Genomic DNA, 26,259 nt, shown 5'->3' on the forward strand with positions numbered 1-26,259 from the left:
CAGTTTTCCTTTATGATTTCCTGAAAGATACTGTCCAGGCTCTTTTTTTCATCATGATTTTCAGGTAGTCCAATAATTTTTAAATTGTCTCTCCTGATCGATTTTCCAGGTCTTGTTTTACCGATGAGGTATTTTATTTTCATATTTTTCATTTTTTTTTTTCTGTTTGACTGATTCTTGCTCTCTCATAGAGTCATTAGTTTCCATTTGTCCAATTCTAGTTTTTAACAGATTGTTTTCTTCTGTTAGTTTTTGTACTTCCTTCTCTAATTGGCCAATTGTATTTTTAAGGGATTTGTTTTCTTCAGTGTACTTTTTTTCCAGTTTGCCAATTGTGTTTTTTAGGGACTTGTTTTCTTGTGTACTTTTTTTCCAGTTAGCCAATTGTCTTTTTTAAGAACTCTTCTACCTCTCTCATTTGTCTTTAAAATCCTTCTTGAGCTCTTCTAAGAAGGCTTTTTGGGCTTCATACTAGTTCATATTCCCTTTTGATGTTGCAGATGTGAGTTTGTTGACAATGTTGTCCTCTTCAGAATTTCTGTCTTGATCTTCACTCTTCTCACAATATGAATCTATGGCACATGTCTTTTTACTCATGGTATTTCTTTATTCCCTGACCTTTAAAGAGATTGAGCTCTCCTGATGGGGAACAGAGGGCACTGACCCAAGCTTCTTGTGTTGGGAGCCTAGGTCTTGGTCACTGGCTTTGTGTGCTGGGGCCTCTTATGTTGGCAATTGGAGGCTGTAGGTTTCTGGCAGCTTACCTCATGTTGGGCTGGAATCAGCAAGGCTGGAACTTTCAGGCAATTCTAGTTTGCCTGCTTTTCCTTTCCTTTAGCTTTCTTCAGCTCCTTTTAGAAGGGTGCTGCAGGATGTTTATCTGCCTGGGGCCCCTTGCAGTGCCACCTCATTCGTTTCTGCTAATTCACTGACAGATTCCTTTGTGGTAGAGTGCCAAGGCACTTGGTGGTTTTCTGAGCTGGTTTCCACCGGTTCTCCCTGCTCACTGAGGCACTCGGAGGTCCAGGTGTTGGTGTTTGCCTGTTCTACCACCTGGACTTCAAGATCTCCTCCTGATTAACAGTTGGAGACTGTAGGGTTACAGCTTACCTGGTGTTGGGTTGGAATCAGCAAGGCTGAGACTTTAGGAAGACTCTAGGTTGTTTTCTTCAGCTCCTTTCAGATGAATGCTGCAGGGTACTTATCTGTCTGGGGTAGTTTGTAGTGCTGCTTCCCTTATTTTTGCTGAGGCACTGAGAGACCCATTTGCTGGGCTGCTGTACTGTTGTTCCCCATCTTTCTTCTAGTTCAGCTGTTTCAGAGTTTTGTTTGGTTTTTTTTCTGGGGTAATATTTTCTGGGTTTTCAGAGGTTGATAGTGGAGGGTGAGAATGACTACCTTTTTACTCCATGATCTTGGCTCCTGGAAGCCTTGATTTCTCATAAAGTCACTAGCTTCCAATTGCTCTATTCTAATTTTTAAGCAAGTATTTTCTTCAGCAAGCTTTTGGACTTCCTTTTCCATTTGACCAATTTTGCTTTTTAGGGCATTCTTCTCCTCATTGGCTTTTTGGACCTTTTTTTGCCATTTGGGTTAGTCTATTTGTAAGGTGTAATTTTCTTCAGTATTTCTTTTGGGTCTCCTGTAGCAAGCTCTTGACTTGTTTTTCGTGATTTTCTTGCATCACTCTCATTTCTCTTCCTATTTTTTCCTCTACTTCTCTTACTTCCTTCTCAAAATCCTTTTTGAGCTCTTCCAAGGCTGGGGACTGATTCATATTTTTCTTGGAGGCTTTGGATGTAGGAGCTTTGACTGTGTTGTCTTCTTCTGGTTGTATGCTTTGATCTTCTTTGTTACCAAAAAAAGATTCTGTGGTCTGACACTTCTTATGAGGTTGGCTCATGATCCCAGCTAATTACTTGAATTATAAACTCTTTATTAAGGTAGAAGTCTGCTTCCAATATGGAGAGTTACTGTCCCAAGCTTCAGGGGTTTGTACAGCTGTTTTCAGAGATACTTGTAGGGACCTGTAAATTTTCAGTTCTTCCAAGGTGGTATGATAAGGTGCGAGGTGTTTACTCCTTTCTTGCCCTGTGCTCTGCTCTATGAGTGACCACAAGCACTCCTTTCTGTCTTAGAACTGTGAGGAGAATTTCCTCTCTATCACTATTACAAACTCCATTGCACCAGTGTTCCTCCTTGACCCAGGACTGCCACCCAGAACTATGACCCAGATCCAAACATGGGCAAAGCAAGAGATTCCTGCCTCAACACTGGCAAAGAGATCCCTGCAATCCCCCCTCTAAGCAGCCACCCAATTCCCCCTCAGTCTGTGGGCCAGAAGCTCAGGAGGCAGCTGCCTCCAGGGGCCAAGCTTGGGAAATGGGGCTGTGACCTAGATTCTCTCTCAGCACAGAAACTGACTTTTCCCACTGACTTTCTAAGTTGTCTTTGGCGTTCATGGGTTAAGAAGTTTGGAAACCACTACAGCTGCCTGTCATTCAGTCCTCTGAGGCCTGCTCCAGGTTTGCTGCAGCCTGCGTGCCCATGCTGTGCTGTGCTGCGCTCCTAGCAGTGCAATATACCTTTCTGATCAATCATCCAGGCTTTCTTGGGCTGGAAATTTGTTTCACTCTGTCTTTTTGTGGCTTCTGCTGCTTCAGAATTTGTTTAGAGCCATTTTTTATAAGTATTTGGAGGGGTTTGGAAGCGAGCTCAAGCAAGTCACTGCTTTCGCACCGCCATCTTGGCTCTGCCCCTGCCCCCCCAGAACTCTTAAGAGACTCTTGATTAGAACTCAAGATTTCAATGGCTACTTCTGTGCTAGTGATTTCCAGATCCATATTTCTATCCATAGTCTCTGACCTGAGTTCAGTCTTACATCATCAACTGCTTCTTGATTATCTTGGATTGGATATCCCATAAGAACCTAGACTTAGCATATACAAAATTCATTTTCTTTCCACTATTTGCCTTTCCACCTTTCCTGTTACTGTCAAGAGCAATATCATCTTCCCAACCAAGTTCTCAGATTCAGTGTGATCTTCATCTACTTTCTCACACTCACCTCACATATCTGATCTGTTAAGAAACATTTTTTTCTTCACAGTTTCCTTAGATATTTGCCCCCCCACCTTTAAAATTATTTATTTGTTTTTAGTTTTCAAGATAAGTTCAAAATGGGTACAGGATTTAGACATAAAGGGTGATACCATGAACAAATTAGGAGATCAAGGAAGACTTTACCTATCACATCTATGGAGAAGAGAAGAATTTTCAACCAAACAAGAAACAGAGAAAGTTATGAAATGTAAAATGGATAATGTGGATTACATTATATTCGAAAGGTTTTGCTAAACAAAGCCAATGCAACCAAGATTAGAAGGGAAACAGAAAGCTGAGAAACAATTTTGATAGCCAGTGTCTCTGATAAAGACCTCATTTCTAAAATATATAGAAATTTGAGTCAAATTTATAATACAAGTCATTCCCCAATTGATAAATGGTCAAAGGATATGAATAGGTAGTTTTCAGACTTATCTTGGTATACAGTATAAGAAGTTGGTCTATACCTACTTTCTGCCACATTATTTTCCAGTTTTCCCTGCAGTTTCTGTCAAATAGTGAGATTTTGTCCAAGAAGCTGGAGTCATTTGGTTTACCAAACAGTGAATAACTATAGTAATTATGTACAACTGTGTCTTATATACCTAAATTATTCCACTGATTCACTACTCCATTTCTTAGCCAGTATCAAGTAGTTTTGAAGACTGCTGCTTTATAATTCAATTTTAGGTATGGCAGGGTTAAGCAAACTTCCCTTACATTTCTTTTCATTAATTCCCATGAAATTCTGGACATTTTGTTCTTCCAGATGAATTCTGTTATTATTTTCTCTAGCTCTATAAAATAATTTTTGGAAGTTTGATTTGTATGGCACTGAATAAGTAAATTAATTTAGATAGAATTATCATTTTTATCATATTATCTGGGCCTACACATGAAAAACTAGTATTTTCCCAGTTATTTAGATCTTTTATTTGTATGAAGTGTTTTATAATTGTGTTCCCATACAGGTCCTGAATTTATCTTGGCAGGTAGACTCCCAAATATTATATTGTCCATAATTACTTTAAATGGAATTTCATTTTTCTATCTCTTCCTACTGGGTTTTGTTAGTAATATATAGAAATGCCAGTGATTGATGTTTATTCATTTTATATCCTGTGACTTTGCAAAAGCAGTTAATTATTTCAAGTAGTTTTTTACTTCATTCTCCAGGATACTCTAAAAATACCATCATATCATCTGCAAAGAATGATAGTTTTGTTTACTCATTGTCATTCCAATTTCTTCAATTTCTTTTTCTTTACTTATTGTTAAAGTTAACATTTCTAAGACAATATTGAATAGCAGTGGTGATAATGGACATCCCTGTTTCACCCCTGATCTTATTGAGAAAGCTTCTAGCTTATTTCCATTATATATAATGCTTGTTGGTGGTTTTAGATAGATGCTTCTTATCATTTGAAGGAAATCTCCATGTATTCCTATGCTCTCTAGTGTTTTTAATAGGAATGGGTGCTACATTTTGCCAAAAAGCTATTCTTACATCTATTGAGATAATCATATGATTTCTGTAGGACTCTTTTTTTCCCAACAAAATATTTTATATAGTACTGGAATTAATTGTTCTTTAAATGTTTCATAGAATTCACTTGTAAATCCAACTTTCCCTGGAGATTTTTTCTTAGGGAGCTCATTGATGGCTTGTTAAATTTCTTTTTATGAAATGGGATTATTTAAGTATTTTAGTTCTCCTTTTGTTAATCTGGGCAATTAGTATTTTTAAATATTCATACATTTTTGGATGTGGTGGGTCCTGGTGTTGGTGTTTACCTGCTCCACTGAACTGGAGCTCAGTATCTCCTGCTGGTTTGCTGAGGTAATGGTTGTTGCGGACTTGCTGAGACACTTCCTGTCTTGGAAAGTGTTCTCCTTTTACCCAAGTGAAATGGACCTTTCTTGCTGATTCTCCAAGTTTCCAAGCCTAAAAGACTACTCCACCGTCTTTCTCCTCCTTTTCCAGGTTTTGTTCTGAGGTGCTATTTTATGGTTATTCAGAAGTGAATATGGGAGAACAACAGCAATTTACTGTTTACACCGCCATCTTGGCTCCTATGCCCCCATTTCTACTGTTGTAGAGCTCTTGTACAGCCCTTAATAACCTCGCATTTATACTATTGCAAAAGGCTTCTAATTGGTGTTCTTCCCTTAGGTGTCTCTCTAGTACAATCTACCATTCATTCAGTTGACAAAATTAATTTCTTGCCCAAATCTGTCCATGCCATATTCCTATGTGATAAACTCCAATTTTTTTTTTTATCACTTCTAGGATAATGTAGAAAATTCTGTCATTTAGATCCATTCTCAACCTTTTTAGTTTTCTTATTTGTTCCTCCCGTCTGTGTACCCTGTAATCTCTATGTGTGTGTGTAAATATAAATAATGTCTCAATCCATTAAAAGTTGAGGTATTTCTCTCTGGTCCAACTTGGTGTATTTGTACCAGCTGTCAACCATGGATGGAATACTGTCTCAATTTACCTCTAACTCTGACCTTTACTAACTTCCTTTAAGATTCAGATCAAACCCCATCTTTCACAAAATATATTTCCTCAAGTTTGGTTCCATTTTGGTCCTGCTATCTGATGTTTCAGTTCAGTATCTTTATTGGTAGTTGGTTGTTGTCCTTCATACTTAATAAGGACCAATGTGACATCACCATGGTGGGGTCAAGGTACAGCATGACCCGCTCTGGCTGATCAGAACAATATGAGCTTGGTAGGGACCATGCATGGATGATGTGCTGGCTGATAGAGAAGGCCTCTTTTTGGTGTTAGTTGTAAGACCAAATTTCTTGTAAGCAGCAGATAATTGACACATACTCTTTCATCTCAGCCTCAGAGGCTGTATGGAGTGCACAATCATCTGCAAACAAAGACATGCACCAAGTCTCTCTACACTTCATTTTGACTTGTAGCCTTTTCTTTTCTTTCTTTCTTTTTTTTTTGGTTGGGCAATGGGGGTTAAGCGACTTGCCCAGGGTCACACAGCTAGTAAGTGTTACGTGTCTGAGGCCAGATTTGAACTCAGGTCCTTCTGAATCCAGGGCCAGTGCTGTATCCACTGTGCCACCTAGGTGCCTGATTGTAGCCTTTTCAATTTAAAGAGTTACCATCAGTGTGGTAGCTGCTCTCAGTGCTATTGCAATGTCCTCATTGAAGGTGTCTGACCACATTGCTTAAAACATTATTCTAAAAAGTGTGGTAGCAAGAACACAGCCCTCTTTTACTCCATTGGTGACTGGAAAAGTGTGATAGCATCATACATTTTCTAGCACCTATGGAAGCACACTATCATGAAAATGACACATAACACTGGTGAATTTCTCTGGATGCTCAAATTTTGATGTAATTTTCCATAAGCCCTCATGACTAGACAATATCAAAGGCTTTGATCAGATCAACAAATGTGTATCGTCCTATGTTCTGCTGCTGGCATTTCTTCTGGAGTTGTCAGGCAGCAAACACCATATGGACCATTTCTTGGCCCTTTCTGAAGCCACACTGGCTCTTGGGTAGATGATAGTCTCCTAGGTGCAGGATCAGCTGATTAAGGGGGACTCTCTGACAAGAATCTTACTTGCAGTGACTAAAAGAAAGCCCCACCCTGGGATTGTCAGAGAACAAAATATTTTCTTTTCTTTTATAGAGATGGACATAGAGACATCCTTGTACTCCTGGAGGACAACTTCCTCTTGCCATATGATGCAGAAGATTTCAAATAGTTTTTGTATGAGCAGTTGATCCCCTGCTTTGTAAATGTCAGCTGGAATAGAATCAGCACCAGGTGCTTTGCAACATGAGAGAATCCTTATGGAATTCAAATCCTTTTCTTCAATTGGAAGTTTGGCTAGAGAAAGAATGATTTCAGCATGATGTATACAGAATCAGTAAAGGTCTCATGAAGAAAGAGATTGCCTGAATTGAGTCTTGAAGAAAATCAAATATTACAAGAACATAAGGCAAGAAGGAAATCCATTCCATCCAGAAGGGCATCCAGTACAAACGCAAAGAAATGGAAGATAGAACATCACTGTCATCATCACTAACATTTAAATAGTTCTTTATGGGTAGCAAAACACTTTAAAAATATTAGCTTATTTTATTCTCACAACAACCCTGGGAGGTAGGTGCTATGATCATCCCCATTTTACAAATAAGGAAACTAAGACAACACAAAGGTTATGTAAATTGCCTAAGGTCACATAGCTAGTAAGTGTCTGTGGCCTAATTTTAATTTATCTTCCTGACTCCAGCCCCAGTGCTCTCTACCCAGTGCAGCAAGCCAGTATGACAGTATAGTTACAATTTAAACTGAATAGAAACCAGTAATATGTTAAAATACTAGAAAGGTGAAAGGTTGTGAGGAGATTTGCATACATAATGGATTTCATATTTGATTCAAAAAGTAATAGAGGGACAATGAAGATTATTGAGTAGGGGCAGATCTGTATTTTAAGAAAATCACTTTCATGGTTCTGTAGAGGATGAATTAGCCTAGAGAGACATCAGTCAGAAAGACCAATAAGGAGTTGCACTAGTTCAGACAAGAGCTGATAACAGTCAGATTTAGAGTGGTGACTATGTGAGTACAGAAAACAGATTGTATTTCAAAGATGTAGAGATAAAAAGACAGTAGTTGACAACCAATTGGAAATTTAGGGAGACTGAGAATGAGGGTCAAGAATGACACCAAGGTTGTGAATCTGGGTAACCAGAAGACTGTTGGTACTGTTGATAGTAATGTCAAAGTTAAGGAAATTTTGAGTTTGAGAGGGAGGATAATTGATTTATGTATTAGATAAATTGAGCTTGAGGCTACTTAGGAATAACCAGTATAGTCAAACCATAAGTGCTTTGAAATGTGGGACCGGAGTACAGGAAATAGACTAAGGAAGATTATATAGATATTGGAGTCATGCATGAAAATAAGAGCAAATTCCATGAAAGTTGATGAGGTAATCAAGTAAAAGAATATTAAGAGAAAATAGTATCCACTATAAACTTTGGGGGTAAAAATCAAGAAAAGAGAGTACTATGGGGAAAAGATGATTAGCCATCTCAAATGCTTTACTGACATCAAAATGATAAGGATTAAGAAAAGCCATTGATTTGGCATTGCTTAATTTTTAGAGATCAGTTTCATCTGAGTGATGAGGTCTAACGCCAGAGGGAAGTCAAATAAGAAGAGAGGGAGAGAAAAGAAATGAATGTACTGAGTTGTGGGTGGCTTTTTCAAGGAATTCAACTAAAGAGACACTCTCCAGGTACATTCTGTGACCTCCCCCTTTACCTTATTAGGTAAATTGAGCAATTCATCAGATTATCTTGACTTCTTAAGAGTCAAGTTCTTTGCCTTTATTCCCCCCAACCCCCACCATTTCCCACCTCATAGTTATTTGGAGGAGCAAATGAAGTAATGGATGGGGATTTCCAGTTCAGAAGCACTATGTAAGACAATACTATTATTATTAAGATACTGTGGTGTAGCAAACTTTGCACTGGATTTGAATGGCTGTGGCCTTGGATTATCAAATCTTATCTTCTTTTTTAACTTTTTTTTTTTACCGATTTGAATGGCTGTGGCCTTGGATTATCAAATCTTATCTTCTTTTTTAACTTTTTTTTTTACCTCTATGACATTCAAAAAAATTGCAAATTTTCTGGGCTTTAGTTTCATCTGTGCTATGAGGGGGGTGGATCAGATTACCTCTAATGTTCCTTCCACCTATAAATTTATGAATCTATAATTTTCCAAGTTGGGCAGGATCTCAATCCATTATTTGAGAATTGACCTTTCATTTCCTTATGGTTATGCTACATTTGGCTCCATTATTCTAGGATCTGGAATAGAAATTGACTAGAGTAGAGCAAATCTGATACAAAACAATCTATCACAAGTACCAATTACCCAGCCAGTACATCTGATGTTCCATCTAATAACATCAGATAGCTAATGACTGAGCACAAAAGATTTGGAATAGTTTAGCTTCTCTGCTATGAAAACATGAGGTGATTAGAATGTTAATATTCACAGAAAATTTGAAGCTTACCAAATGATAATATCAGCCTTCCAATCGAGAGACAGTGAAGGCACAAATAGCTCCTCTTTAATGCACACACTGGTTCACTTTTCAAGCAATAACATTTTATTTACAGCATGTTTTGACAGCTTTTGCTGATTTGTGGAGGCATACCATTTAGGCTATTTAAAGAGATTGTTTCTTTAGTGATTTTCTAGCTCATGCTTATTTTTTCCCATTTCCAGGGTTTTTGACTGCCTTCATAATCAAATGACTTTGAGGGACTTTTTTAAAATTTCATTTAAAACTTATCATATGTTATTTTGTTCAGTTCCTCTTAAATAGACTTCTCTTATTTTCTTTCAAATATTCACTTATGCACCCATCTCTTGATAATTTTAATATTATTTAAATTTCACACATATAATTATAGTTGGTATAGTGGATAGAGATCTGGTCTTCCACTCAGTCAAATCTTAGCTTAGGCTTTTAATAGCCAGGAGTACTTGGACAAGTCACTTAAGATTTTTCCTTATCAATTTTTTCATCAGCAAAATGGTGACTATTAATAGCACCTACCTCACAAGGTTTTTTAAGGATTAAATAAGATATACAAAGTGCTTTGCAGAACTTGAAGCTCTATATTCATGCTTTATCATTAATATTATTATTTTCAATTGTTGTCATTATTCCATTGTCTGTAGTTTTTCTTTATGTTTGCATTAGTGCTAGGTATATATACTAAGTGATAAACTCTGACAAAGGTGACTCCATTGGGGTTTACATAGGTATTTTGTGGATACTTGTCATTAAATATCTGTTAACTCTATCAGTATTGTTCTATCTTTATTATCACCTCAGCATCAGTTTTTCAATGATGATAGCATTTCATGGTACAGAAGCAGATGATGGTATAAATAATAAATATCTTCATAAAGGAAAAATGAACACATATCTGTTACTGATATCCATTTTTTATCAAAGCAAACTATCAACAGGAAGGTAGTGACAGACTATTTTACCTCTCCTTTTGCATATAGTCCAAAAAAATAAAAGAACAAGCTACAGATGTTTTCAGAAGACTTGGTTTTCTTTTGAGCTTAATTTATTTTTTATTTGATTGTCTTACTGAAGGGCCAGATCCATAGCCAGGAAGACCTAAGTTTAATTCCCACCTCCAACACTAACTAGCTGTGTGACCCTGAGAAGTCACTTAACCTCCTTCAGCCTCAGTTGCCTCTTCTGTAAAATGGGGATAATTATAGCATTTACCTCTCCTGGCTGTTGTTAAGAAAGAATGAGATTATATTTATAAAGTTCTTTACAAACTTAAAGAAAACTATAAAAACTAATTTTTGTCATCATTGTCATTCTCCTCCTCTTTCTCCACTTCCTGCTCCTCCTCCTCATCGTATGTACATAGTATTTGCATGTTGTCTTTCCCATTAGAATCTGAGCTCTTTTGGAGGAAGGATGTTATTTTTGCTTTTCTTTGTACCCCCATTTCTCAGAAAAATGCCTGGCACATAGTACATGTTTAATAAGTGCCTATGCATTTATTACATTTTATCATTTAGTTTGCCATTAAAGACCCAGAAAGTTTAGTTGAATTGTTCAAGGCCACACAGGTGGCAGCAGTGCAAAATATCAACCCAGTGTCTCACAACTCTTAATACAATGCTCTTTCTAATGCACATCAGTATTTTCAATTGCTATTCCTTTTCCTGAAGTTTGAAGACAGGGAGAAGGAAAAGGAACACTAGAAATAAGAGAAAATATAGAACTCAAATTAAGTTTTTTAATTTTCTTCCTTATTTATCCTGGTAGGATAAAAGATAGTGATCACTTCTTGAAGGACAGCTGCTAAATACGTAAAGCATACATTAAGTCTGAGTATGTTACTCATCTTCTCAAACTAATGGCCTCCTATTGCCTCTAGCAAAACATAAAATCTATCATTAAGAACTCTTCAAAACAGTATCTTCCCTCTTATTTTTCCAGTCTACCTTTTCATTACTTCTTTTAATGTTTTCTGCATTTTAGCAAATAAGCCTACTTGTTGTTCTCTATGTGACATTTAATCACTCATTTTCATTCCTTTGCACAGGCTGTTACACATACTTGGTATGTTCTGTCCTTTGCTTTCCACCTCTTGGAACCCCAGGTTTCCTTCAGAGCTCAGCTCAAGCGTTATGTCCAATAAGAGTCTTTTCCTTATTCCTCCAGCTTTTTGTGCTTCTCTATATTCCTTTGTACTAATCTTTTCAATTTTGGCTGAAGGTACCATAATCTTTCCAACTTGTAGTATGTAATCTCCTTTGACAGGAAGCACAATTTTGTTTTTGTCTTTCTAACCTGAGCATCTAGCACAAAGCCTAACACATAGTAAGTACTTAAGAAATGCCGTTTTTTATTTTTGTGAGGTAATCAGGGTTAAGTGACTTGTCCAAGGTCACACAGCTAGTACATGTCAAGTGTTTGGTCTGAGGCCAGATTTGAACTCAGGTCCTCCTGACTTCAGGGACGGTGCTCTATCCACCGTGCCACCTAGCTGCCCCCCAAAATGCCATTTTTAAATTGAATCAAACTGACTGTATGCTGGGATTATAGAAAAGCTGAATAGATTACTGGTTAACTTTAGTTTTTCATATGATAAATCAGAGATACATTTTTTATTCTGTGCCATCTTTTGTATTTTTTTTCTTTTTGACTTTGATTATTGTTCTTATAGTATTGATATTGTTTTCAAAGAAAATAAAATTTCCTTCAGGAATATTTTCATTTAAAAAAATCAAGCTATAGGTTTAAACAATATATTTTTGTTTTGTTTTGTTTTGTTTTTAAACATCAACAAAGCAATGCCTCTGTACTGAATGACTTGCATTCAAAACCACGTGTAGAAAACATCTGGTGTTGGGGACTATTTTCATGATGAACAGACTACATAAAATTTTGCAGTGAAAACATATTCTATTGTTTCTCAGAAAGCAATTGTGGATCATAACAGATAAGTTTTCATTAAATGATGTATAAATTATTAAGCCCTTTCTCAGGCTGGGTCAGAGTTCAAACTATTAACAGAAGCAATGGTGCCTGAAAATCATTGTTGAGTTATCTGACATTCTTGATAGAAATTTCATGAAGCCCAGTAACTTCTGGGCAGTGTTTGTAAGCTTAAGGAGAAAAAAAAAAATTTCATATTCTGGCAAGCTTGCAGATATCAAGAGCTAACTTCCTATTAAAGCTTTAATGAGGTGTCAATGCATACTGCTTGCATAATTTTCTATTCTTGGTATTTTCTTTCAGACAGAGGAAAATGGTTTTCTCCCAGGACATTCCAACTTTTACCTCTTTCCTCAGAACTTTTCTTTGTAGCTAATATTTTTATAGGCCCTTTTCATTGTTGCCATCCTTTAGTCTGGTACCATCTAAGCCAGGAAAGCAAAACATGTTTTCTAAAGTTTATCAGAGAGAGAAAGGGAGAATGGATAGGGAATTGGACTAATTTTAGAGGCCCTTGTTGTTAATTATATATTTTTTCTGTATAGTGTCACAAAAAGTCTAATTGAAGGAAGCTTCTGTTTACAGAAAGTATGTTTTGACAATTATCTGCTACCTGCCAATCAAAGGTAGCTGAGTAAGCTTACATATGCTGTGAGAAAAGGCAAGTATTAGAAAAAATATGTATAAGAAAAACTAAGTCTTTATAAGAAAAAATTAAGTCTCAATCCAAGACTCCAAGCAACTTAAACTCTATAACTCAAATTTGGCAAATCTATAATCTGAAAATGTTGGCTGATAAATCAGCCACCAACAAGCAAAACAGATCTATGGCTACATTTCTGGTAAATATGGAGGGCAAGAGAAATTTTTCAGTGACCTACAGGGATTGTACTGTTTTTGTTTATTCCAGTGTTAAAGCAAGAGTTATTATGTTCACAATATAGGTTGGTTTTAGAAATGATTATTTCACTCTGACAGGATGGAAATACAAACTTCATTCAAAAATATTTCACAAGAACCACAAGAACTAAAAATAACTTCTAAGTAATTGTGTTAATATTAAATTCCGAATATACCAAGAGTTAAAAGCAGAGAATTCTATCAAAGAGAAGTGGTTTCATGATGATTTGGTCAACTTATATGGTGTGTTTTGAAATGCAATCTTTTCTCTTTTCTTCTGTCATCAGATTTGACTACCAGAAGCCACTGATGATCTTTTCCTTCAAACTGTACCCCCCCCCACATGCTTAGGCAAATATTACCACTTTCCTTCTCTGCCACATACAGATCACTTTTCAAATAATGTTAAAATTATATTCATCTTATTGCTTAAAAATTTCCAAGATTCCCATACTGTTTAGAGAAAGGATGTTCAATTTGTGTGTGTGTTTGTGTATGTTTGTATGTATGTGCTGGATCCCTATGACAATCTAATGAAGTCTATGGACCCATTCCCTGAATATATTAGGATATTTTAAAAATAACTAAAGGAAATGGTAAATTTCAATTAGAGTTTAGCGAAAATAAGGATGTAACTCTTCTTCCTCCTCTTTTTTCGCTCATAAGATCCCTGAAATCTGTCTATGGACCACTTGGAGGTCTGTGGACCCCAAGTTAAGAACCCCTGGTTTAGATAGTAAGGTCCAAATTCTATAGCCTGACATTCACAGTCTTCATTAATTTTTATCCTACCTTTCTAGCTACATCTCTTACTACTATCCCATCCCATAATCTATATGCTCTAGCAAAACTGTCCTACTAGCAATTAGGGGAACACATGTCCTAAGCTTTTCTGCCCTTATTCATATAGGAGTAGCTTTTAGCTTTTCATATCTAGTTTACCTTTCAATGTTCTACTGATACACATTTCAAGTACCATATTCATCAAGAAGCCTTCTTATCTTACTGGACTGACAATATCCTTCATTCCTCTGAAATCTCAGCACATTTTGTCTGTACTTCTTAAATGTGCCTTCTTTCTTTCTTATTCATTCATTTGTGTTCATATCTTACCTATCCTCCTAGATAATAAGATCCTTAAAGAGAAGGACTTTATTTACCTTCGCATCTCTCTTAGGTCTAGCAAAGCCCTTTTAATACAGTAGAAAAGAAGGAAGGGAAAGAGGAAGGTAGTCATGCAGGAAGGAAGGAAGAAAGAAGAGAAACAAAGAGACATTTAAGCACTCAACTATGTGTCTGCAGTGTACTATGCTCTGGAGATACACAGAAATACAAAAGATAGTCTGTACCCTCCAGGAGCTCACAATTTAATGCAGGAGCTCAAAATCTTAATAGGGAAAGACAAACAAAAAAGGTGGCTGAAAAATAGAAAGGGAAAGGAAATGGAAAGTTGTGGTTTTGAAGTCCAGAAAGTTAAAAAAAAAATAGATCCCATAAGAGAATAGTTGCCTAAAAATAGTGTTGTATTTTCGTATCTAGTCTCTTTTACATGGACAGTTTATTTCTCTTTCTTGTTAACATGTCTGTTAAAACCCTACAGGCTACCTAATAATTTTCCTTGGTCTTCAGATTGTCCTTTCCATAAGCCCCACTTTGCGTAGCATCTTTCTGACTCTTGAATTCTCTTATTCTTTCTTTTTTATTTCTAGTTAATTCTGACTCTTACTCCTGATGTGTGTGTTCCATATTGACTTCTCATCAACTCTATTCCTTAGTATGCATCAATTTTCTACTCCTAACTCCAGGGGCTTTGTGTCCCACACACTGATAGTTCTGAACGTAGTAATATGACTTTTCTCCTGCAGACCACATCCTTTTTTTTTTCTTTCCAAATGACTTTGAATTTCTTTCAAAAGTATTCCTAAAATAGTAACTTTGTGAAAGCCTCAGTTATTCTGTGTGTTTCAAGTCATTTGGAAATTGGATACTAGAAACAGAAGGTAATGAGAAAAAATATTTTCCCAGAGAAGTCTTAGTATGATAGTTAATGCCCAAGCATAATGTTGAAAAACCTGAAAAGATGTCTGTAGCATTGGTATTTCAGCTGGATTCACTAGGGTTTACATGTTGCTGAAAATGGTGCTGGTAATTGTTTCTGTAGTTATCTTCTTGGTTAATAGTACATCTGAACAGAGATATACTGGGATGTTTCTATTATGAAAAAAAGTTTTTAACATGCAGATTGAGTCCTATAATGCATTTTGATTCCTCTGAAACATCTGACCTTCACTCCAGATCATTGCCATCAAGACATCAATATTATCTCATTTGCAAAATACTTAGCATGATTAAAGTAGTCAGATTTTCTTCAGGTACAGACAGCTAAGGGAAGTAGGGCTATATCATTCATTGCATTCACTAGTTAATATAGTATAAGGAGGGATGTATGGGGTATTCAGGAAAAATTAGCACCTCTGGTATGATGACTTCTTAAGCCCTTTTCAGGGCTGCTCATCCACCTTTGATGTCCACTCAACTCTCACTTGGGGCTCCAAGAAGCTTTAACATGCACAATGTGCATACTCTCGTAAAAGCATCTCAGCGGACCAGCTAAACTAGGCTGAGGGTAACCAACAGGACTCAAATCCATGAATGAGTTAGGAGGATATTTACCTCAATCATGGGAAGAATTCCACTAGTGGAATGGGCAGATGAGAAAAATTTGTTCAAATGGCCATGTAGGTGGCTGAAACAAGCATTATGGAGTGCTTAGAGCTTGGTCAGACATTGAAGACACCAAGGTCATCCAATGCATACCAGTTGTCTTGACTTTTGTCTTGCCACTGGACTTTGATGACTATGGAAGACAGAGTGAGGCTTATGACTGTGCAATTCTGCCTCACTAAAATACAATTCATTTTAGAGTCAAGAAATTACCCATCATGTCATTGGTCTTCTTCAAAAATCAAGGACAAACAACAAGTGTCAGGAATGGGTGTTCCTAATTAAGTTTTTTTTTTTAATCTATATGAGATATCTACATGTATAGAAAGGCAACTTGAAGGCAGGCCTTAATTGATACTACTGGAATCTTGTCCTCTTCTCTGGAAAGGAGACTATGATTTCTGCTTTCAGGGGAGAAGGAGAAAGGGTCACAAGAATGGATACTCTTTATTCTCTGAGAGGGGGAGTATTACACTAAAATTATGTCAGTCTTGCCCGATCGTGGCAAGAGGCATAATTTTTTTTTTGTCCTCATAAAGTCACTTTCCTGGTTACTAACATTAATGGGTAATCATTTCTCAAGTGCACAATCATCTGTGTAGCTCCTTCCAACTGAATGCTAATTGCACAAAAAGATCATTACAGATAGTGAAGGACAAGTAAGTCCGTTTTTCCAAATAGTAAACAAAAATCAGAATTTCAAGATGACAAAGACTAGAAAATATATAAGTGAATGACTTCTTCAGATGGGAGAAAGATGAAATCTTAATCAAGAGAAAGTCTCTGATCAAGTGGTAGATGCTGATAAATTCTTAACAAATGACTCTCAAAATTGTATTAAGACACCTTTTTTGAAGTTTAATCCACATCATCAACATATTCTCTATCACTTTTCAAAAAATTTAGACAACCAAACAGTAAATCAAACTCTGATTTCTATTGTTTTGGATTTACAAAGTGTAAATTCTCACACCAAAAACTGTGGCACTTAAAACACTCAAGATATATAGTATCTGGATAATTTAATAATTTTATTAATAATGCCATGTTTAACAATAAAAGGATGGCCATTTGACTGTCTCTATCTTAAACCAAAGACTTCTCATGGTGGTAGGCTCACAGTTTATATGCCCTTTGAAGAGTTGATGCTACTGAGAGTAGCAATAAACTCTGGTTGGTTAACAATAAATGAGAAAATGAATATCACAATAAGGATCATGGGGTATATGACTTGGATCACCCAAAACTTGATCAAAGACACTTAACAATTTCTATATCAACTGTCTCACAAAAGAAAGGATCCACATTTTCCCAGACCTGTCTGAGTAAATACAATGAGCAGGAATGCACCCACTAGCCCACACATAACATTTCTTTTACTTCATTTGATTAGCTCTCAGCCAACCTGGTTGGATATATCTTTTAAAGAGATTTCTCACATCAGCTGATTTCTGGATGAGGAAGTAGTAAAGGTGAAAAACCTTGGTTCCAATACAATAATTAGTCATTAATACAAAAAAGAATTAATCTTTTCTCACAAAACTTAACTTATTGGCTTCAACTGTTGTATAAGAAGGTTTTAGCACATCCGTGCACTGATCTTACCAAAAGGGAAATTACCCAATTTCCTTAAGAAGGCAATCTAGAAATCAGAGACACGTTGAAGGACCAAATTTTCCTACATATTTTCTGCTTCCAAGCTTTCTCTCTATCTATATCTCTGTCTCTTTGTCTTTCTGTCTATCCCTCCCAAGAGATTCTTTGGCTCTATGTTTCTCTATAGGAAGGAACAAGATTGTCCTTCCTTTCCAAAGCATTTTTGATATCTCCACTCCTGATGCAGCTCAAAGTGTTGAGTCATTAATCTTTTCACCAACAATTAGAAGAATCCTATTCAAAATGATTCAGGCATGACTGGGAACTTGGTTTTCATTTCAAAAAAATTTCATATTAAACATAAACCTTTCTTAGAATAAATAAGTTGATGTTTTTGTTGTTATTATTGAGTCATTTTAGACTTGTCCAACTCTCCATGACCCTTTTTTGTTTTATTTATTCATTTATTTTTTTGGCAAAGATACTGGAGTAGTTTGCAATTTCCTTCTCTAGCTCATTTTACATATAAGGAACTGCAACAAACAGGATTAAGTAACCTGCCTAGAGTCACACAGTCAGTAAGTGTCTGAGGCCAGATTGAATTCATGTCCTCCTGATGATAACTTGCATGATACACTGATTAGTACAACTACTATGAAAAAAATGGTAAATTTGTAAAGCATTCCTATGAATTATCTTTTTTTTTCAACTCCTATAACCATTCTTTCTGAACACAAATTTATCTTGGGTGCTTTTAGTTTCTCTCATTATATCTTGCATCTTCTACTTCACAAGTCATTTTGCCTCTCCTCCTTTCCTTTCCTTCTTCTGCCTTGAAAGAAGGCTTTTTCTAGGTGCTTTCTAGGCCCCCTTTTTAAAGGGGATGAATTTCTTATTACTAGTTCAGCCCCTAGTTGTCCAAAACTATCACATTCAAAATACACAGACATTCAGGGCTAGTGGATCTAAGAGGCTATTATATCCAGGTTTCCTAAAAGGACCAAACTTTTTTCCCTCCTGAATTTACTCAAGTACAAAATAAAACTTGAGTGAAGCAATGTATACAATAAGTGAAGTATAAATTTAATACCTCTTTTTTCTGTCAGTTCTCCATTTTATATAGAAATCTGCCTAATTGCACATTTTAGAAGTCAGGTTTATAAAGTCATGGATAAGAGCCCCTGCTGGCTTAGTAAGGGGGTTGGGAATTGTATTATCTCCTTATCAGAGTGTTAGAGAGAGGATTACTTCTTTGTGTGGTTCCAGAAGGCACAAAACTCTGCTCTGGGGACTTAGAAGGATACAATGGTCTAATGAATAGTAATATATCCATCTTTGCCCCAGCATGTAATCTAAAGCTTATGGTCTGTAATCCTTTAAGAAAAGTGTGACTTCAACTAATTGTACTTAAAAATTAGTATCCTGATACATTTTGGCTGGTATTGTAACATATATTTGTAACATACTTGTAATATATTTGCAATATAGTCAAGTGATTAAGAGAATAAATTAATTTTGATCCCTCTGTTCCTATGGATTCTTTCTGAAATATTGATATGATGGCTAACTTTAAGGGTTCCCAATACTTTATAAAGAGAGCAAGGGAACAGAAATGTCAAGAATTTGAAATGTAATTAGAAAAGGACTGGGAAAATATTTAAGATTTTCAAAAGTACATAAAATGAGTCTTCAGAAATCAGCAGTAAGAGACAACAAAATCATGAAATAATTTTAATTAGTGATAAATATTGATAAGCATACATATATAGATATGTCTATCTATTCCTCTGTCTAATCTTCTGATTTTTCAACATCATTTTTTTTTTGCTAATTCCTTTCTTCTAATGTCCAGGAAGGAGAAAAAAAAAAAAGACTAAGAAGTGAAGAAAAGAGTAAGCAGCTTTTCTCTTTTAAATGATGGAATAGAGAGAAGTGAAGACTTTTTTGCTGGACAACTTAAGAAATTTGATAATTAACTCATTGCACAGTAAGGATTTACTTCATAAATGGTCTAAGTGGATCTAATTTTAACTTATGATGAAGATAGGAACTACTATTTAAAATTTTTATATAGATGTAGGAGGGATCTTAGATGCTTATTTAGCAAAAATCTTCCATGTCACAAGTAGAGAAACTCAGGCCCAAAGAGGTGGCATAATTTGCCTAATGCTGTAAAAATGGTATGTGGAAGAACCAGAATTTGAATCTGGTGCAGGCCCTTATCATTTCATACCTAGATTATTGAAATAGTCTGCTGGTGAGTCTGTCTACCTCAAGTCCCTCTCCACTCAAATTCATCCTCCTGCCACTAAAGTGATCCAGCACTTAGCACAGTGCATGGAACATAGGAAACACTTAATAAGTATTTACTGATTTCCCTAAAGCTTTGCTTTAACCACATCACCTTCCTACTCAATAAACTCCAGTGATTCCTATCATCTCCATGGTCAAATTCAAAATCTGCTATTTACGTTCAAAGTCCTTTGTAACCTATTCTACCTCTCTTACCTTTCCACTCTTCTTATACCTTACTCTCCTCCATGTAGTTTTTGATCCAGTTACACTGGCCTCCTTGCTGTTACATGAGCAAGATGTTGTCTTTCAAATCCCAAAATTTTCTCTCATTGTCTCATGGTACTTGGAGTGTTCTCCCTCCTTATCACTACCTGCTAGCTTCCCTGGCTTCCTTTAAGTATCACTAAAAATCCCATCATCTTCTGGAAGCCTACCCAGCCTTTTTAAATAGTGCCTTCATTCTACTATTTACTTCCTATATATCCTGTATTGTTATTGCATGATTTGAAGGGAGACAGAATAAACTTCTCTGATTCTTCCTCCATTCTTGTCCAAAGGGAAATTTATTTTCTGTGAGGAAGAGAAGAAGGAGGTTAGGGCTAGAAGCTTGGCTACTCTAAATAGGGAGAGGGTTTAGTTGTTGTTATTGAGTTCAGTCCTTTCTGACTCTTCATGACCTTATTTGGGGTTTTATTGGCAAAAATACTAAAGTGGTTTCCCATTTCCTTCTCCAGTTCATTTTATAGTTGAGGAAACTGAGGCAAATGGGGTTAAGTGGCACACCCAGGCTCACAAAGCTACTATTTCTGAAGATGGATTTGAACTCAGGTCTTCCTGACTCTAAGTCTAGCACTCTATTCACTGCACCATCTAGCTGCTCCAACTGTATCTATCTCTCCCTTAAATATTATTAGTCTATCACAGGTTCCCAAAGTGGGTGATACTGGCCCCTGTGGTGTGCTGAACAATTCCAGGATGGAGGCAATAGTAGTTTGAAATGATACAAATTTTAAAAAATAAAAATAAACTGTTAAAGGGTTAAAGAAAGTAGATTTCCAGGAGGAGGGAACACTTAGTAATTTTTTTTTTAAAGGGGGTGGTAGGCCAAATAAGTTTGGGAACCTCTGTGTGGTTTTCAGTTTTAACCTATATTTCTGACCCCCCCCTTTTTTTTTTCACGGGGGAAGGATGCCTTTATTAGCAGAGCAGCTGGCACGTCCCCAGCAGACTGGCTGGTGCCGGCACTCAAACCTGCACCACAACCGCCCGTCATCAGCACAGAGGCTCAGAACTTCTGGAATTGCTTCTTGGTGCAAGCCGCCTTGGTGACCTTCAGCACGATGAACCTCACCGTCTTGCTGAGGGGCCTGCACTCGCCCACAGTCACAATATCTCCAATCTGGACGTCTCGAAAGCAGGGTGACAGATGTACAGACATGTTCTTGTGGCGTTTCTCGAATCGGTTGTATTTGCAGATTTAATGCAGGTATATCCAGCGGATGGCGATGGTCCTTTGCATCTTCATCTTGGTCACCACACCAGACAAGATCCTGCCTCTGATGGAGACACTGCCAGTGAAGGGACACTTCTTGTCAATGTAGGTGCTCTCGATGGCCTCTTTGGGGGTCTTGAAGCCCAGCCCAATGTTCTTGTAATATCTGGGCAGCTTCTCCTTGGCCGTGTCCCCGAGCAGTACCCGCTTCTTGTTCTGGAAGATGGTCAGCTGCTTCTGGTAGGCTCGTTCTGTCTCGATGTCCGCCACACCACCACTTTGCTCGTCTCTCGCTCCTTTTCTCTCGGACGAACTGATGGAAAGAGGCCAGAAAGCCATCGCCGGGGTCTCCTTAAACACGAGGCAGGGGCCTCGCAGGAAGTGACGCAACACGGCAGAGCGGGCAGGCAGGGACCAAGACCGGAACCAAGTGGGTGTGGGTAGGACTTCCGGGAAGCGGAGAAGGAACACATGGTGTCTGGCCAGGGGGAGGGAACCTGATCATTGTTTCTTAGTAAGGAAAGAAGGATCCAAGTTTTATAGCCAAATCTCTTTCTCACCAAGTACCAGTTTTGCAATGAACACACATAGCAGGTAACACTCTTCTATATCCAAGTTAGTAGCAAAACAAAATCAGAGAAAGTATACATAAATACCAGACTACCCAGAAAAAAAAAATCTCCCATTGAGAAAGATGTAACTCAGCTCAGTCAAGAGGGAGAATCCCAGATTTCACCCAAGGGAAAGCTTCCTAAAGTTTCTGTGTAGCAAGCAGGGGTCCGGGGCTTGTTTGAGACTGCCACCTCCTCTTATGTCAGCCTCTTCCCAGTGTCTTTTTTTTTTTCCCCTTCATCAATCTATCGTGAGGTTGGCCTCTTTCCGGTAAACTTGGATGAATGGCATAGAAGAGGTTTGGTGCTGGGGTTAACAAACTTTTAGAGAAATCAGTGAAGCTAAATTCTTTCACAACTGCTTTGACAAGGATCAAATCAAAGCAATAAATTGCTTAATGATTAACAAATTTAAGCATAAACTACAGTAAATGCATTTTTGAATCCAGATTTATGCAAAGGGGCAGCTGGAAGCCTGTAGGTCCTAGAAAGGGAATCGAGTCAGAAAAGCCCTGCTGACATAAAAGGTTTTCAGCACGCACACTATGGGCAAATGAAAGGAAGTCTGCAGATGACAGCTATGTGTTGGAAGAGGGGAGAGACATAACTGGCTATCACCAATGATTCCTGAATCCTGCCAGTGGATTGCTCTGACTCTGAATTGAGTTAGGTTAGGCTCAGGAAGCCAACTATCATAGACTGTCCTGGATTAGACTACCCTTAAACTATTCTTTCCTGAACCTGATGTCCCATGTAGAGCACTTCAACACAATGCAGTTAGGTGGAGCTTCTCTTGAGGCCCTTGAAAAACTCATTACTCAAAATAAAAATGCCCATTCCTGAAACTCCAGATAATACAGATCAGTAAAAACAAAGTCTCAACATTCCTTACTGCCTCCAATAAAAGGTCCAAATTCAGGAAGTAAACTTGTAAAAACTGATAATCACTAACAATAAGAAAATTGTATAGTGCCAGGGCTGTACAAGAAAAATGCCCAATAGAATTAAAAAAAAATCGCTTCACAGCTTCTACAAGCAAAGCCTGAAAGAAAATCATAGATTTGCTTAAGTTTTATTAGAATTCCTAGAAAAAATGAAGCAAAACGTTAAGAAATTATTATATACATGAAAAGAGAACCCTAGAAGAAAGAATATGTTAATGTAATGTTAATTTGTGGTTTTCTAAGTGAAAATGAGGCCTGCAGGGATTCTTACGTATGGTTTGATGACCCCATTTCTATTTGTTTGAGACTAGTGTTCTACAATAGGTGTCTGCAAACTCTGGGGTCAGCAAAACATTAAATAAAATTTTGTTTTATTTAAAATATATATTAAAATTCATTCTTAGCTTTGGGCCATTAAAAAAAAGGCTGGATTTGACCTTTGGGTGATGGTTTGCTGACCCCTGTTCTTCAGGAAAGAATTGAAAGAAGATTAAAGAGCTCCAATAACAAACAGCTTGAATATCAGATTAGATGAGACAGATCCATGTTTCCATGAGACAAAAAGTGCTATTAAATAAAGTTGAAAGATATAAAAATATGAGGAAATTTTACATTTTTATCAAAAACAACTTCCCTGAAAAATAGGTCAAGGAGAGAAACCAAAGATTCATCAGACTGCCTAAAAACCTTCACCATTAAAACTATACAAAAAACAAAATCAAAAACTAGATGACACTTTGCAAGAAATCATGATTGGAACTGCCCAGATTGATTGGAACTAATGCACAAAGGTAAAAATTAAAGAATCTACTAATCACCTTCTGAAAGAAATTCCAAAATGAAAACTCTCAACGATATCATAGCCAAAATCTAGAGCTTCCAGATTAAAGACACAATACTGCAAAGAGACAGAAATGACTAGTTCAAATTCTAAGGAGCAGAATCAGAATCAGTTGAGACCTTTCAGCTGCTTCTGCAAAGGAGTGCAGAGCTTGAAATTCTGTTTAAAAAGAGGAAAAAGTTAAAGGCTTTCAACTAAAAATAACTTAGCGAGCAAGGCTGAAAATAAACTTATGGGGGGAAATGGACATTTAATGAAATAGGTAACTTTCAAGTATTCCTTAAGACCATAATAAAACTGAGTATAAACTTTTAAATGAAGCACAGCAGACAGTAAGAACAAATTGAGATACACATTGAATAAATGAAAAGGTCTACACAATAGTGCGGTTTTTATATTTTAATATGAATAATAGTGCCAGAAGAAACAAGTGTACCCTTGGATTGCTAAGGTCTCCAAAAGTTATGGAGAGCATAAAAATATCAGAGGACTTGGGGACAATTTTGTTATATTTTGATGATCTCAAGTAAATAAAAGTTAAATGGAGGTAAAGAAATACATTAGGGAAAAAAGAATTAGAAAGGAAGTGGAACTTACTCTATCATGTAATCAAGATATGTAAGAAGAATGTTCAAATAATAATAGCTTACATTTATATTATACTTTAAAGTTTACAAAATGCTATATTATCTCATTTTTTATCTCCTGTGAACCTTACAATGCCCCTGTGTCTCATTGCTACTGTAATTTCCATTTTACTTGATGAGGAAACTTGAGGTTGGAAGAAGTTAAATGATTAGCTAATAAATGCCTGAGATTTGAATTCAGGACTTAAAACCCAAATCTAGTACTCTTACCCACTTCACCACTTCAGTTGCTTTCAGAAACAGGGAGGACATTTAGCTAGCGGGCTACACATGAACCAAAGAACCTCACTTTCATTTGAATTGAATCTAGTCAGATAGAATACACGTACACACACACACACACACACACACACACACACACACACACACACACAGACAAGCTGGTCCGGTTGTTATCCTTCATTCTCAGAGGACCAAAATGACATCACTATGTCAGAGTCAAGTTACAATATGTCCAACTGTGACTGATCAGACCAACACAAGCTTGGAATGTTCTACCATAGGTCAGGCACAAATAGTCCAAGTGAATATTTCAGTGGATTCTCTCAATTTGAACATCTTGCATTTCTTTTGAGCTGATTCAATTCTGCTTTGCTCCTAGAGCTCGGCACTTTCTCTGATGAGGGCCATGCTCAGTGGTCCTATGCCAGTGTCTCCTAAGTCATGCAATCAATTCCACAGTTCTTAAGAAAGATCTTAAGATTTTGTCCTTGTATTGCTTCTTCTGACCACCATGTGAGCACTTGCCTTGTGTGAGTTCTAGTCTTTTAGGCAAGTATACATTTGGCATTCAAACAATGTGGCCAGCCCATCATAGTTGCTCTCTCTGCAGTACAGTTTGAATATTTGGCAATTTAGTTCAAGAAAGGACCTCACTTTCTGGTATCTTATCCTGCCAGGTGATCTTCAGAATCTTCCTAAGGCAATTCAAATGGAAGCGATTAAGTTTCCTGGCATGGCACTGGTATACTTTCCAGGTTTCACAGGCATACAACTATGAGATCAGCACAATGGCTCTGTAGACCTTCAGTTTGTAAGTCAGTCTAATGCCTCTTCTCTACCACACTTTCTTTTGGGGCCTCCTAAATGCTGAACTACCTCTGTCAACATTGTGTATGTCAACCTCATTATCAAAGCGTACAGCCGTAGAAAGTATACTGCCAAGGTAAGTGAACATATTCACAGAATTCAAAACTTCTCCATTATGATAACCAATGGTTCTACATTGGGTGGTGTGGTGCTGCCTAATGGAGTACCTGTGTTTTCTTGGCAAAATTAGCACAGACAACAAAAGAATGATCCATACTTTGTTGCATCTCAGCTTCAGAGGCTGCATTGAATGGACACTCATCTGTAAACAGAAAATCATGCACCAATACTCCCTTCACTTTGGGCTTCACTTGTAGTCTTTTCAAGTTGAGGAATTTACCATCAATGTGATAGCTTATATTGATGACAATTTCATCCTCAGTGAAGGCATTTGACAACATGGATGAAAACATCATGCTAAAAAGCATGGGAGCTAGCACACAGCCTTGTTTCACTCCATTGTTAAATGGGAAAGCATGAGAGCGTAGTCCACTATCCAGAACGTGGGCAAGCATGATGTTGTGAAATTGTTATACAATACTGATGCACTTCTCTGGGCAACCAAATTTTGACATAATTTTCCATAAGCCCTCATGACTGACTGTATTAAAGGCCTTGGTCAGATTTACAAACTTTGTATACATACCTTTGTCCTGCTCTTGGCATTTCTCCTAGTATTGTTGGACAGCAAGCATCATATCAGCCATTCCTCAGCCCTTTCTGAAGGGTCTCAGGTAGATGACCATCTTCTAGGTGAAGGAGTAGCCCATTAAGGAGGATTCTATCAGGAATCTTCCCAGCAATAACTAAGAGAGAGAGACCTTTACTCTGTTTGTCATAAGACAATCTATTTCCTTTACCATTATACTGATGGACAGTGGAGGCATCCTTGAACTCCTGGAGAACCTCCATTTGCCATATAACCCAGAAAATTTCAATCAATTTTTGTAAGAGCAATGAACCCCTCTCC

The 26,259-nt window shown here is 37.1% G+C and overlaps 1 pseudogene; it reads right to left on the bottom strand.

Moving 5' to 3' along the window:
- Window positions 1-20,950: 20,950 nt before the first annotated feature.
- Window positions 20,951-25,690, bottom strand: LOC110207855 (small ribosomal subunit protein uS17 pseudogene; annotated as a pseudogene).
- Between the last annotated feature and the right edge of the window lie 569 nt (window positions 25,691-26,259).

This window comes from Phascolarctos cinereus, unplaced genomic scaffold, assembly GCF_003287225.1.
Source record: "Phascolarctos cinereus isolate Bilbo 61053 unplaced genomic scaffold, phaCin_HiC Scaffold_4;HRSCAF=312, whole genome shotgun sequence".
In the NCBI taxonomy this organism is placed as follows: Eukaryota; Metazoa; Chordata; class Mammalia; order Diprotodontia; family Phascolarctidae; genus Phascolarctos; species Phascolarctos cinereus.